The 13,733-nt window shown below is 45.8% G+C and overlaps 1 pseudogene; it reads right to left on the reverse strand.

Annotated features, from left to right (window-relative positions):
• Positions 1-6,238: 6,238 nt before the first annotated feature.
• Positions 6,239-10,142, reverse strand: LOC124677386 (annotated as a pseudogene).
• Positions 10,143-13,733: the final 3,591 nt, after the last annotated feature.

The raw sequence follows: 13,733 nt of genomic DNA on the forward strand, positions 1-13,733 counted from the left end.
TCGAGCTGTTCCCCCGGTGCAACGCACGGGCACATTTGCTAGTACTTACAAAATTACATGCCCTTAAATCCCATTAAATGGAAAGAGCTCCTTTTGTGGAGGGACCTAGAAAAGCCAGATCGCAGCCCCACATGGGTGGCCACATATCCATTGTCACCGGCTCCAACATAAAGCTTTGGATTGCACTATTTAGCATTGAAAAACAATTACTTAAGTAGCCAACAACCGAATATTGTTTAAGAATACACCAAAAGAATTTAAGAGGTAACCAAGTGCTATGTAGACTCCATACAAAATTGATAAGCTGAATCATATATTTTCTAATGTGACTAACATTTCTCAGGTGCGAAATATTTCAGCAAATATTTTATATTTTCCATATTAATTCTATTGGATGGTTAACCTAGAGGCTTAAAATAGTAATAACTGCTGGCATACATACATAGACCATTGGAATGACTACATATTATTTCCAAATAAAGAACTCAGTCCATGAAGCTTGAGAATAAATTGTTACAACGTTTTTCCTTAATCCAAATCTGGCTGAACATTATATAAATAAATCAAACCTACAAAGAGGAAATAATATACCTGAGGGTTGCCTAACTGATCCATGTGAACTTCTACCAGGAGGTTCGCACAAGAGAAAATCCACCTGAAGGTCTGCCTGACTGGAGTTTAATCTTAATCAACTCAAGCCCTCTATGCCCAAAATAGCTTCTGAACTTCTGAAGATATATGATTCTGTTCTCACTTTCTCCAGTTTGTTCTAATGCTGCAACATATATTATAATGCTGCAATAAATATTGAAGGACGGTGCTCTAGTTTTATACATGAAACAAATAAGAGTAAATTCCAGTGTTTACCCCCTAGATTGATAGTTTTGACACTAATTACCCTATTTAGCAATTTTTTATCCGTATTACCCCATTTGGCGAAAATACTGCCAATTTTTACCCTCCCTAAAATTTTACACGTGATTTGTCATGTGAGTGCATCACAATTTTTCTCCAATTTCTTCATGCATCCGAAGAAAACCTTGAACCTAAAGTTTTTCCTATAACTACAACCTTGTGGAAATAATCACAACACCCTACACTGTATGATGCGTCCGAGTTGAGTAATTTTAAGCGACCGATCGAGTAGTAATGTGTCATTGCCTTTCAATGTCGGCATATAATCATGTGTACTCATCATGTAATCTTGATACCTCCCAAGAAATACGACGTGTGTGTGACTGATGAGCCATCAACCTAGTACGTGTTATTGCCATTGGCATAACGCAACGCCTCAAAATTTAGAAAGAAATTTACTTGGTCTCGAGTCGTTGTCGGCCTGCTGCCTCTGAGATCGCTAGTGATCACACCGATTAGTTTCGTACCATCATCGATTGCTCCATCAAAATAGTTTGTACGTACACATTACTGTAAAAAGTAGAGCGCGACTCGGTTATGAAAAAGAGCGACATCGTCTGCTACGATTAGCTAGAGAAGGTTCAAGTCTCCGCGATGTTGGGAAATTTGCTTGATGTTCCGGGATTCGCAGCAGTGGTATGAAAATGGGGACGGCAACACATGTGAAGTTCAGGGTCCTACCTTTCAGGGTGAAAACCCAATGTCTGACCTTAACTGGTTGTGCCTGGCAATGACCTTGTTGGAGGTATTGTTTTGAGAGCGGGCACAATCTTCAGGGTGAATACCTAGGATCTTTGATCGGGCAACGACGGCGCTGGTGCACTATTCCCTTCTTAGAGGCGTTGATTTTGGAGAGTCTGTATTTCAGGTGTTGTCTAGGGGTGGATGTATTACTGTTGCTAGGCCTGAGATAGTCTAGCGGGACTTTTCTTTCTTAGTTTTCTTTTATCTTTTTTGGTTGTGTGTATCCATACTGTCATTAGGGTGTTGTCTGTAATTGGTATCTTTTGATATTAATATATTTCCTTTATCGAAAAACGTGTAGCTGACAAACAGACCGACCTAGCAGATAGCTCTCAGATTTTTAAAAGGGGTAAAAGCTAACAAAACTTCTGCTAAATGGGATAATATAGATGAATAATTGTTAAATTGGGTAATTACTATCAAAAATATAAAATTAGGGGGTAAAAACCAGAATTTACTCAACATATAATAATACTGTTATGAGTGCATTCACCTGAAATCTTCATATTCCTATTTATAGATGGCTCCCGGCATGATAAACTCGTGTCCCTCGTTGATTAGAGATGACAGAACATCGGAAAGCAAATAGCCGTGGATCGAACAAATACAGACTTCGCTGCTCCTTGGGCATAGGTTGGACCTGAGAGAAACGACAGAGCAAAGGATGAGTGGATGTGCTATGCCGTAGCTGCACCATGATCAACCCAAATTGGCAGCAGAAAATTAGCTAGCTAGCTCAATTGTGTATGTGAGCAGGACAGCCACCCCTAGCGGGCCAGATCCTGACCTTGCTGTTTTGGTGGAAGCGTGGACTAACATTGGTTTATATGAAGAAGAGGAGTTTTTTTTTTTTTTTTTTTTTGGACATAACAGTTTTCCATTAAGCTCAACAACATTTTACAGAGGTAAGCGTGCACAAGGCATCGCTGAAATTTGAAATTACATCTTTGAAAGTGCAAGCTGCATTCTCCTGTGTGCTAATACATCTGATACAGAAAGGCTTGTCTTGAATCCTAGTAGCAAGTTTTGCTTGGAAGTGAGCCTTGAAGTTCATACACCTGGGAATGTGAAATATTTTCTTACTACGGAAGGAAGGCCTGCTGAAGAGAGTAGCAAGTTGTGGCCTAATCTGCCAATGACCTGGGTCTTCAATTATGTTACAGCTAGCTGCTGCCTTCGCCAGGATAGCACAGTTTGTGAAGAAGGTAACCTGTTGGAGTTGTAAGTGGTGCACTAGATTGGCTGCAAGAAGCAAGCCAAAAGCCTCTGCCTGTAGCGCTGAAATGGCCGGAGGAAAGATGAGGAGACGACTACATTGGTGAGCGCCTTCAAGTTGAATGATGATTCCAAGCCCCGCCCGTGATGGAGGACTGTCATGATTATGTTGTTGCGTCCATGCAGCATCTGTGAAGATCTTTGTGCCTGGGATGCTCCATGGATCAGCGACAGTTGTTCCTGGAGTAGGAATCACCTGAAGGATATTTTGTAGATTCTGAGAGGTAGCTGCATCCATAAAACTAATTTGTTCTTGGATTGGGGAAACTCGTTTGGGTATTTCCCTGAAGAAGAGGAGGTTGAGAGGCAGCATCAGGGAAGAAGGAAGAAGGAAGTGGAGAAGGCGGCCAGAGGTAGCACAGGCGTTACTGCAGGCGGCTACTCTAATTTCGGGCAGCTCGTGAGAATGGGAAGAGGAAGCGATGGGTCTATGCTTTGAAAGGAAAATAAAAAGAAGAAGTGCATATATGCTTTTTTTAAGTGAAGTGGCATTTTAAGTAGGACCTGCTGAGGTGGATGTGTTGCATGTTAAGAGAAATAGGTTAGTGGAGATGAATTACTTAGTTATACTAGATGATACCCCGCGCGTTGCGGCGGAAATTCTAGTCTAGCAAGAAATTTGGATACATTGGACAAAAGTAAAAAAAAACGAAAATGCTTCTTTGCCACATATTCCACAACCAAAAATTAACAATTTAATGAAATAGATGTATGCATGATTGGAAGGAAAACAAAAATTCGGTGGACAAAAAAAGGAATTGCAGGTGTATACGACACAAAGAGATAGAACATATCAAGCCATCCAAAAAGCGGTTGTTATAAGTTACAACAATTATCAACGATGGGTATAATTTATGATAACATTACTAAAAGAAAGCAGAAGGAATACAAATCCGATCATTGCAGATGAAAGAGATTTCAAGAAGTGAGAAAAGCAACATTTTCCGAAGTTAGTTAAGTTTACTGCGGTGCAAAATTTTCCATACAAATATATGTGTATAAATCGATGATCAAATCATACGTTTTAAATCTTCAGTATTAGAATATAGAATCTGAAATTTAGTCCTTCCGTAAATGTCAACCTACAAAGCCAGAATTCTTGACAACATAAACAAAGAAGAAATACCACATTACACATGTTTTTTTCCTTTTCTCCCCATAACTAATGGCATCAGGAATGGACTGAGAGCTATTCTCTGCAACCTGCTCTATGGAGAATTGGAGAGCTATCCATGGACAGCTAACATGTTCAGGTACATCAGGACCCAATAATGAAACATGCATGGAATAAATGAGTTAGAATGAACAGATATATTTTGGAGTAAATAGAGATTAGTGAGACCAGCTCAGGTCACATACGGACAGCTAAACAGATGTGGAAAGCAAATGAGCCAAAGGAGAAATATCGGTCGTACAGTTCAGAGAATGACCTTACCTTCTTGATTTATGCCTGCCAATATCCGTCCCCTTATTATGTCTGACATGAATAGGAGAAAAACCAGCACATATAGGTGCAAGATTAGATAGCCAAGGAGAGAAGAATACAATAATCAGTCTGCATGCACGAATAGTAAGAAATCTCTGTAGTAGATTACATCGACACAATATTGTTATGCTACATAATATTTCTATGGTACAAAATACAGTTAAAACCAGGAACTGAGATCTGCACCTTAACTTTCTTGATTGCTCGGTATGCATATCCTTAATCGTTAATCACCAGCAAGCTCCTATAATGCAAAGGAGTGGGATGCAGAAGATTTTAGTTATCGTCATTGTGGATTAACAGACACAAATTTTTAGGAGAATGGAATACCTGTGTTGGGGGCGGAGATGCACATAGCATAGGGAGAGGAATGACTGTATATCCATGAGAGCTTCCAGAATTGGACCTGGACTGCCATGGGAATGGATTGGGGAAGCATATGTAGAAATTAAATATAAGCCATCTCAAGTCGGAGAAGGTGAGGAGAATGGGACATAATAGCGCTGAATTGTTTGGTAGATGTATAAGAGAAGATGGATAGTCGTCAGATGGAAGAGGAAGCTCCAGTAACGATAATGGAGGAGCAGGAGGGTTGAAAGAAGTTAAGATAGAGGAGACAGAGGTCTGCGGGAATGATGATCTTTTTTTTGGGCTAAAAATAGATTAAATAACGTGGCTGCATGCAATGCCTAAGCACATAATGGGGAGGGTGACAGCCAATAGGAAGAATTGGGATGATGTGGCATGCTTGCATGTTAAGAGAAATCACATAGTGGGTTGCTCCTATTTACATATTATAGATTATAGATAAGATGTGGGATCCAAGAAACCTTGGAAATGGTACGAAACCAGCCACAAGATACCAGGCAATCATGCATGTTGGGTCTGGTCGATGACCCTTTGAGAAAAGTTTAGCGTCGATATACAATTCCAAAGTCAGAAGATTTAAACTACAGGTAATGCACAATTCTTCAGGGCCATGGCTACAAATATGAACAAGCTTGTATGGATGAATTGGGCGTCCCCGAAGATTAAGTTCTTTGCTTGGCTGACACTACATAGTAGGATTTGGACGTCGGATTGCCTTGAGAGGAGGGGTAGAAATAATTGTGGCCTATGCCCACTTTGCAAGCAAATCCAAGAAACGGTGGCACAATTACTCTCCCACTGCCGTTACACTAAACGCTTTTGGGGAATGGTGAAGAATTGGATTGGCATCCCCTCTGTGCGCCCCATTGAGTGATCCAATGATCTTACCCTTGCGGCGTGGTGGACTAAGTTATTGAAGGATGCGATGACAAATCGGAAGACGGTGACCACAATTGTCATGCTTGTAAGTTGGACCGTTTGGAAAGAGCGGAATGCTAGAGTCTCCAACAACAAGATCACTCCTCCGACCGTGCTCCTTGAGATTATGAAAGCCTAGGCAAATCTTTGGGTCGCGGATACGAAGTATTTGAACTTTGTAATAACGGAAAAGTAATCTCTTAGTATTTTCTTTCGTTCGGATTCAATACTTTGTCTTGTCAAGACACTTTCCCTTCCCTTAATTAATGAATGGTGGGCAAATCTTTTGCCCCCGCATTCGAAAAAAAAAGTACAGGTGTAGATTGCCAGATAGAGAAAACAAACTTGTCTGCAAGCCTAGGCCTCAAGCAGTGGAGGTCCCTCTGCATTAGTACGTCCATTGAGCTGCTCTGGGTGGATCTTCTTCTCCACCATCTTCCTCATGACCCAATAAACAACGAGTAGATTTTGCCCCCTTAGATTATGATCAAGATTGAGCATAACATTGCAAGTTTAGGTTCAACGCCCTCATCATCTTGGTTCGAGCTCGGTGAGCGAATCCTCATTCGGTGACATCTCCGTCGGCTTGCTGTCCCCAGCGTATTGGGACTGGGATCCCATTAGATATGGCGCTTCCGAGTACATGCCCGAGAAACCCTCCATCTCGCCGACGCAGAACGTTGGCCTCGACGGCGCCTGCAGCGACACCGTGCTGCTGCTGAGCATGACGTTCACGGTTGACATCGTCGGCCTGTCCGCCGGGTTGTCCTGCACGCACAGAAGCCCGATGTTGACCAGCTTCAGCATCTGGCCTCCCGGAGACCGGCCGCCCAGGGACGGATCCGCCAGCTCCTCCACCGTTCCTGTGGTCCAGTGCTCCCACACCTGCATGTGTTGCAATGTTGGTTCAGAGTTCAGACAGTTTCGGGATATTTTATAATTTGCCACACATTACTTTAGACCTTTATAATTTGCCACACATTAGTTGCTCATTTACTATTTGCCACACATTACACTAATTCCTTTACAATTTGCCATATTTCAATTTTTACACATCTTTTAACTTTTTTTACTCTAAAATACGCTATGAAATACAGTACCTTATACCGGCTAACCAGGCTTGTCAATCGATCAACCAGATCAGTTCTACGAAGAAAAAAAATGATCAACCAGATCCAATCAGTTGGTTCCTTATGCATCGGAGGAGAAACAGGAGACCCGAGCTGAACCGGATCTCCGCCGGCAGCCATGATCAGCGACCGGACCACGGGTGGAGCAGCCATGATCAGCGATCATGAAGGGTAGCCACGATCCATGTAACTCATTCCTCTCCACTAAACTTCCTCCTTCCGATCATCATTTGCCCTTTTTTTCCCTTGAAAGGGCAGCCATATTCCATCTTAGCTAATCGACTCAATAGGATCTCATCGTTTTTCCTGCCTTTGTTTGGGAGGCGTCTGTAGTCGCCGATAGCGACTCCAGTTGGATGCCGGTAAAAGCAGCTCCAGGCAAGCGACCGCCAGCTCTTCCTCGTCGCACCAGCCGCGGCCGCTGCCGAGCACCACCGTGGCTCCATCTTGGGGGGTCCCCGCCGGCCCCACCACGCGTCGAGGAGCTCCGCTGCCTCCCCTGCCATGGGGTAGCTCGCGTCTGCCATGGGCTAGCTCGTCGCCGCTCGGCCGGCCACAGGACGAGCGCGGGCATGGCGGCCGGCCCAGCCGTGGCGGACCCTGGCACGCTCCCTCGTTGGATGGTACTCAGTGGAAGAGGAATGGGGAATATGGTTGACCAGTTGGAATTTGATTCGTTTTGTTCATCGATTCAGTCCAGCCAGAACTGCTTCCAACCACATGGGTACAGTTACGGTATTTCACAGCGTATTTTAGAGTAAAAAAAGTTAATAGATGTGTAAAAGGAGAAATATGGCAAATTGTAAAGGAATCAATGTAATATGTGGCAAATAGTAAAAGAGCAAGTAATGTGTGGCAAATTATAAAGGTCCAAAGTAATGTGTGGCAAATTATAAAATATCCCGACAGTTTCGTAATGGATTTACAAGGAGAGAGAGAGAGTAAAGACTCACGAGGCTTAAGAGGTCAATGGATTGCTCCGAGTCGGCGAAGTTGCTGCTCTTCCTCCCCGTGACTATCTCCAAGAGCAGGACGCCGAAACTGAAGGCGTCTGACTTGACAGAATACTGCCCGCGCATCGCGTACTCCGGCGCCATGTATCCGCTGCATTCATCGCGACCAACTGGTCCTGTAAATGCTCTAGACTCTCTGATATCGTGGTGCCGAGAAAACACGGCATGTACTTACTATGTTCCGGCGATGTGGCTGGTGACGGCCTGCGACTGGTCCCATCCAAACAGTTTCGCCAACCCGAAGTCCGAAATCTTAGGATTGCAGTCCGAGTCCAGCAGGACGTTGCTGGCTTTGAGGTCTCGGTGGACGATCCTCAGCTGGGAGTCTTCATGGAGGTACTGCAGGCCTCGAGCAACCCCATTCACGATCTTCAGTCTCTTCCCCCAATCCAGGTCTCTCCTTTTCTCAGAATCTGCTGACCGAACGAATATAAGCCCGGAGCCAGTGAATGTCAGTGTTCCATTTCTGAGATGAAAACAGCTAGTGCAGTGCTAGCTAGAATGATGCGTACCAAAGAGAACGGTGTCGAGGCTCCGGTTTGGCATGTATTCGTACACGAGTAGCTTCTCCTGTCCTTCCAGGCAGACTCCAACGAGCGTGACAAGATTCTTGTGCTGAAGCTTAGCGACTAGAACCAGCTCCGTTTTCAGCTCTTCTACTCCTTGCATGGAGGTCTGCGAGAGCCGCTTCACCGCTATTTCTTGACCTTCAGAAAGAACACCCTGCGCAATCGAAAGACAGTCAATTACCTTCAGAAAGAAGGTCTGGTAATACATTACAACCATTAAGTTTGCATAATATATTACATAATGGGTGTATGACCGGCACCTTGTAAACCGAACCGAACCCCCTTCCCCGAGTTTGTTGCTTTCAGAGAAGTTATCTGTTGCAGCCCGCAGCGTCGATAGGTCAAGAAGGAGGGAATCAATGCTCTGGATGTCATCTTGGTTAGTTGAGTCTGTTGCAAAAGGGCAGATGTACAATGATCAGTTGAGCATTAGCAATTCTAATAGGCAAATTGTCGTGTGCTTCAGGTAGCATGGTTGCATCATTGGCTGGTACAGGTTTAATTAGCGACCACTCCCCCGCTGATCCACCAATTGAATCATTTACCGTGTAAACTAGTACTCAATTGTATGATGTTGCAAAGGGCTTAATGTCCTTAACATGAGAGGACTAATTGTAGTAGCTTACATTGTACTGACGGCTTTCTTTTTGCCTGTTTTCTCCTCCTCCAAAAGCAAACGCACGTTGCACTGAGAAGTAGCAGGGCAGCAGCTATAGGCAGTGTAATGGCCAAGATCAACCCTGTCCTATGTCTTGCTCTTCCTGCAACAAATCATTGGTGCACGTTTCAGATGAGATGCATCTTAATCGTAGTCTGCCGCGAAGAAGTAGGCCATCTTTCCTACGCTTCCACCATTGAAGACAATCAGAAACTCACCTTGTGCGGTGGCCGCAGGCGCTGGCGCCGTTGCAGGCGGCAGCACGCCCGGGAGTTGCAGCAACGGGCGGCCAGAGAAGAAAGAGTAGGTCTCGAAGCGGAAGTTGCAGCGCACGCCGAAGACTCTCCCGCCCGGCTGGCTGACGAAATACTTGGGAGTGGCCAGGCCAATGATGCGCCTGAGGCAGCTCTGGCAGTCGGCCGCCGTCATGTCCGGCGTGCACTGCGCCAGCGAGTAGATCTTGGGGTAGGTCTCGTCGAACACCACCTCCCCCGTGCCGAACCGCCGGCTCGGGTCTTTCGCCGCGTAGTCGGCGGTGGCGTTGACGAGCCTGCCAGATGCGGCGTCGAATGCCGGCGCCAACCCCGCGCTGACGTTGTTGCCGTTCAACGCGACGCGCAAACCCCGGTTATCTGTGACGTTGGCCAGGAAGTCCTGGTCGGAGTAGCGGAGGATGCAGGGGTCGTCGAACATGGTAGCGACCCTGTTGAAGGCGCAGAGCTGCTGCGCGTTCCGGAAGGCGGCGGCGACGCAGGACGCGCAGGAGGAGGAGTTGGTGTCGCCGCGGCAGAGCGCGAGCGCGTAGACGGCGTCCGGCGCCGTGCCGGCAGAGCCCTTCGTGAAGAGCGCCGGGGACGCGGATGCGTTCGTGGGGAAGACGCTGGCCAGGACGCGTATGTTGGCCTGGTAGGCGCTGCCCTCAGTGTAGTTTCCGGTGTTGTTGCCGCAGAGCTGCCATGGCAGCGGCTGCGCGGCGGTGAGCGGCGCGTTGAGGAAGGCGGTTACGAGGAGTAGGAGAGCAGCGGCGAGGTAGCAGGAAAGATTACAACGGCACCGCGTGGCCATGGCCGTCATGGAGTTGAGATTGAGTTGCTGACGCCGGGGAGGAGGGTTTACGGGGCGCGGCGAGAAGTGGGAATTGACGCCCGATAGGCGACAGCGACGATCAAACAGTTGCTGTTGCTACCTGCTCGATCAGGCAGGGCAGCAACTGATGGCGAAAGGAGTAGGACGAGTAAGTCAGAGTCAGTGAGGTCGCGATCAGGGACGAAATAATTAAGGGGCAGCGGTTACGTTGCGTGGGAACATGGAAATCGGGTCAAGCGATTCTGGATGGCGATGGATAGGCACGGCCCCTGACCTGACGGGCACATGAGAGAGGAGGTGTCAAGATCAGCAGAGAACACTTGGTGGCACGAGGAAATAAACTGTATTATACTAGGATGATTTCCACGAGACTAAGTTCAGTCAAGCGAAATTCGCCAAATGAATAAAAAACAGTTCAGTCAAAGGATAAAGGATATGTTGGCTCAGCACCACTAGCCGCCGGTCCTTAGAAAAAGCACACGTTTCTTCCTCGCGCACGCACTTCTATCCATTTTCTACTTCCGATCGAGTCGTGGAATTCAACTTGTTCCCGTCGGTCTTCACTTCTCCGATCGACCACCAACGTGATCCCATTAGTGAAGAATGTATCACGCCAATTGTCCTTTGGCCCTCAAGTCTCAACCCCCCACCACCAGGAATGCCCTATCTATTTTTTCGAGAATACCCAACATGTGTATCACTAATTAAATAAGTGCCACTCTCGGCATTGTCCAACGCCATCAATCGGTTAGTTTTGATGTCAACATGAGGTAGTATTTTCATGAAGCTAAGCCTACTCTCCTACCTGCAACCACAAGGCAACGACTATGGAATTGCGTTTCTGTTCGGTCAACTTTTCATCGTCGTTTTGTTTAACACTTCGCCACATTGCGATCCTCTCGTTGCTTCTTTTCGGATAGCTCCATCTTTACTTGTATTAGCTTGATCCGTTGTATGTTTCATTGCCTGAATCAACTCATCGACTTTCCCTCCAATGTATGTAGCCTTGGCCATATTCATCACATTCTTCTTTGACTTCCTTCCATCCGGTCTCCCCCTTGACTGCCCCCACCATTGGACTCCGCCTTCGTTCCTCACCATCTTTCTCATCCTCATAATCCAAGTCCATAGTGGACAAGTTGCTTTACCATGATTCCTTCAACCTCCATTTCTCACTACTTTGTAGCAATTTCAAATAAGGTTTGAACACGATGTTTTTTTTTCCTTTGACATGGCCATTTCCTTGTACCTTTGAATGCGGTCATAAGCTGAAAAAATTCCTTGAAGACAAGTTTGAGTGAATACATACAGGGTGCATTCACAAAAAAATGAGACTAATTAAGATACACAACAATGTCATACCAAAGCCACGTCCTCATCGTTTATGTAATTTACTTGCCGTTTCCCTCTCCTTTTTGTTTTCTTTTGAGAAGCATCAAACAGATCCTCAACATCAATCGAGTAATCGTAATCATCCATATGATCAATTGTCACATCTAGGTTGATTCAGAATCCTCCATCATGCTCACATACAAAGCATGCACATTATGCAAATCAAAACTAAATAATGAAATAAAAATAACTAAGTAGGGAGCTAATTTGGTACACACATGTAAGTTTGAACTCTAGAGAAGTGAAATTATATCTCTATGTCGATTCGTCGAACATGTTGTAGGCGTCCGAGCTGGTCATTATCGAGGCAGCAGGAGCAGATGCCGGAAGGGGTACTCTCATCGGTGCAACTGAAAGAGGAAGAGGATTCTGCGTTTCGCTAGCTCTTGCTCTTCGGTGGCGGGACATAGCCGACTTAGGCGAGAGGGTGGGAGCACGAATACATGCCTTGACGCGGATCATGGCAGTGGGAGACGTGAGACAATCCGATTCGGGCAGCATCAAATGGAATACACGACAAGCGATGGGAGAGGTCTATCGCGATGTGGCTGTGGCAAGGAGAGGTCGCATGGAACCCATCGAGGACGTGAGAAGGAAACATATTGTCAACAACCTGCTTGTATCTAGAAGGGAACAAGAAGAGAATTCCGTTGATCAAGATGGTTGACCTCTAGGTGGACGGCCCAAGATGTGAAGATGGGCCCCGGGTGGGCATGCTGGCGAGGAGTGGGCCAATTAAAGGGTCTACGGGCGAGATACGCCGGTGTGCTACTAAATGATGATTCCTTCTCTGTAAGCGTTGTCTTGGAACCAAAGAAAGAATTGGATGGCACTACGGTAGGACGGCGATGCCATAGAACTTGTTGTGTGGGTGGTTGGGTGGATCTCAGTGAGAAATGCTACAATTTGTTCTGAATTTGATCTTGTTCTTCCTGCCTCTAGATAGATTAGTAGTTGGTGCTTACAAGTGGTATCAGAGTAATTCAATCCCCAAATTCCCCGATCTAGAGTTGCCCAAACAATAGTACCTAACTCAATTTGCACCGTGCTCCAGTTCGGAAGTGTTAGAAAGCCTCTCCCCAAGTCCAATGCTCTATATTGCTCCTCATGACGGACACCAAGGAGGAGTACGAGAAGCGCTTCATCGACTACAAGAAAGAGATATTGGATTCCATCAAGCCCTTCGTCGCCAACACCACACGCCAACTCAAGACCGTCAACATCATGCATTCCATCAGATCGTCGGTGAGCTCGGATCTGGAAGCCGTAAGGACTCAAATCGGTGGTGACCTTGATTCTCTGCGCACGACTCCCAGCGCGTAGATCGCACAACTAGCGGCCTCGATCGAGAGCATGATGCGATCGAATCCAGGCGATGCGACGGGCGGATCTTTGGTTTCGTTCTCCAATGAGCTAGGAGGGAATACCGACAGCCCCAATGAGCACCGCATAAAAAACATGACACATGGGCTGCATATGCTTATCACGCGCCTCCTCCGACCGAAGGTATGTGCCCCGACCGAAACTTCTGTGATTCATCATTCTACATCGCACTTAAATCTCGTCCTACGGATACTCGAACTGCCAAAATCGCGTCCTACGATGTTGCGAGCATTATTTTCAGAGAGACCAGACGCCGACAACGATGTGGGTGACGTACGCATCAAACCAATACGTGGGAGCAGTGATACCTTCGATCCAGATTATGGATTGTAATATTGTATACTTTTTGGCTAGAAGATCTAGGTTTAATTGAACCTAGGTCCCATCGCATGATTCTTTGGCCCACGGTCCTTCTTTCGGTGAAAAATTGATCAAGTATTTTCCTTCAATTTTTAGGTGTCCTGAATGTCCCTGAAACAATAAAATACAAAAAAGAAGGTTTTCTACTTTCCAGAAATTAAATACCAAGACTTTGTAGAAAAGTCCCGGAAATAAAAAATGCATAAATAATGATGTATGGTGGTAAATATCAATGTAAACTAAACATATATGTAACAATATTAATGATGTAAAATACACGTATCAAACCCCTGCAGGAAGTACCGAGAGATAGTCTCTGTGTATCGCCTGAATATGTTATGGAGTGAACCTCTGGTGATAACCCACTTGTCGAGGGTACTCCTCGGAAATGCCCTCCGGTTGGGGCTTAGGGTAGATGGAATCCTGTAGGCTGAC

This window comes from Lolium rigidum, chromosome 7, assembly GCF_022539505.1.
Source record: "Lolium rigidum isolate FL_2022 chromosome 7, APGP_CSIRO_Lrig_0.1, whole genome shotgun sequence".
Lineage (NCBI taxonomy): Eukaryota > Viridiplantae > Streptophyta > Magnoliopsida > Poales > Poaceae > Lolium > Lolium rigidum.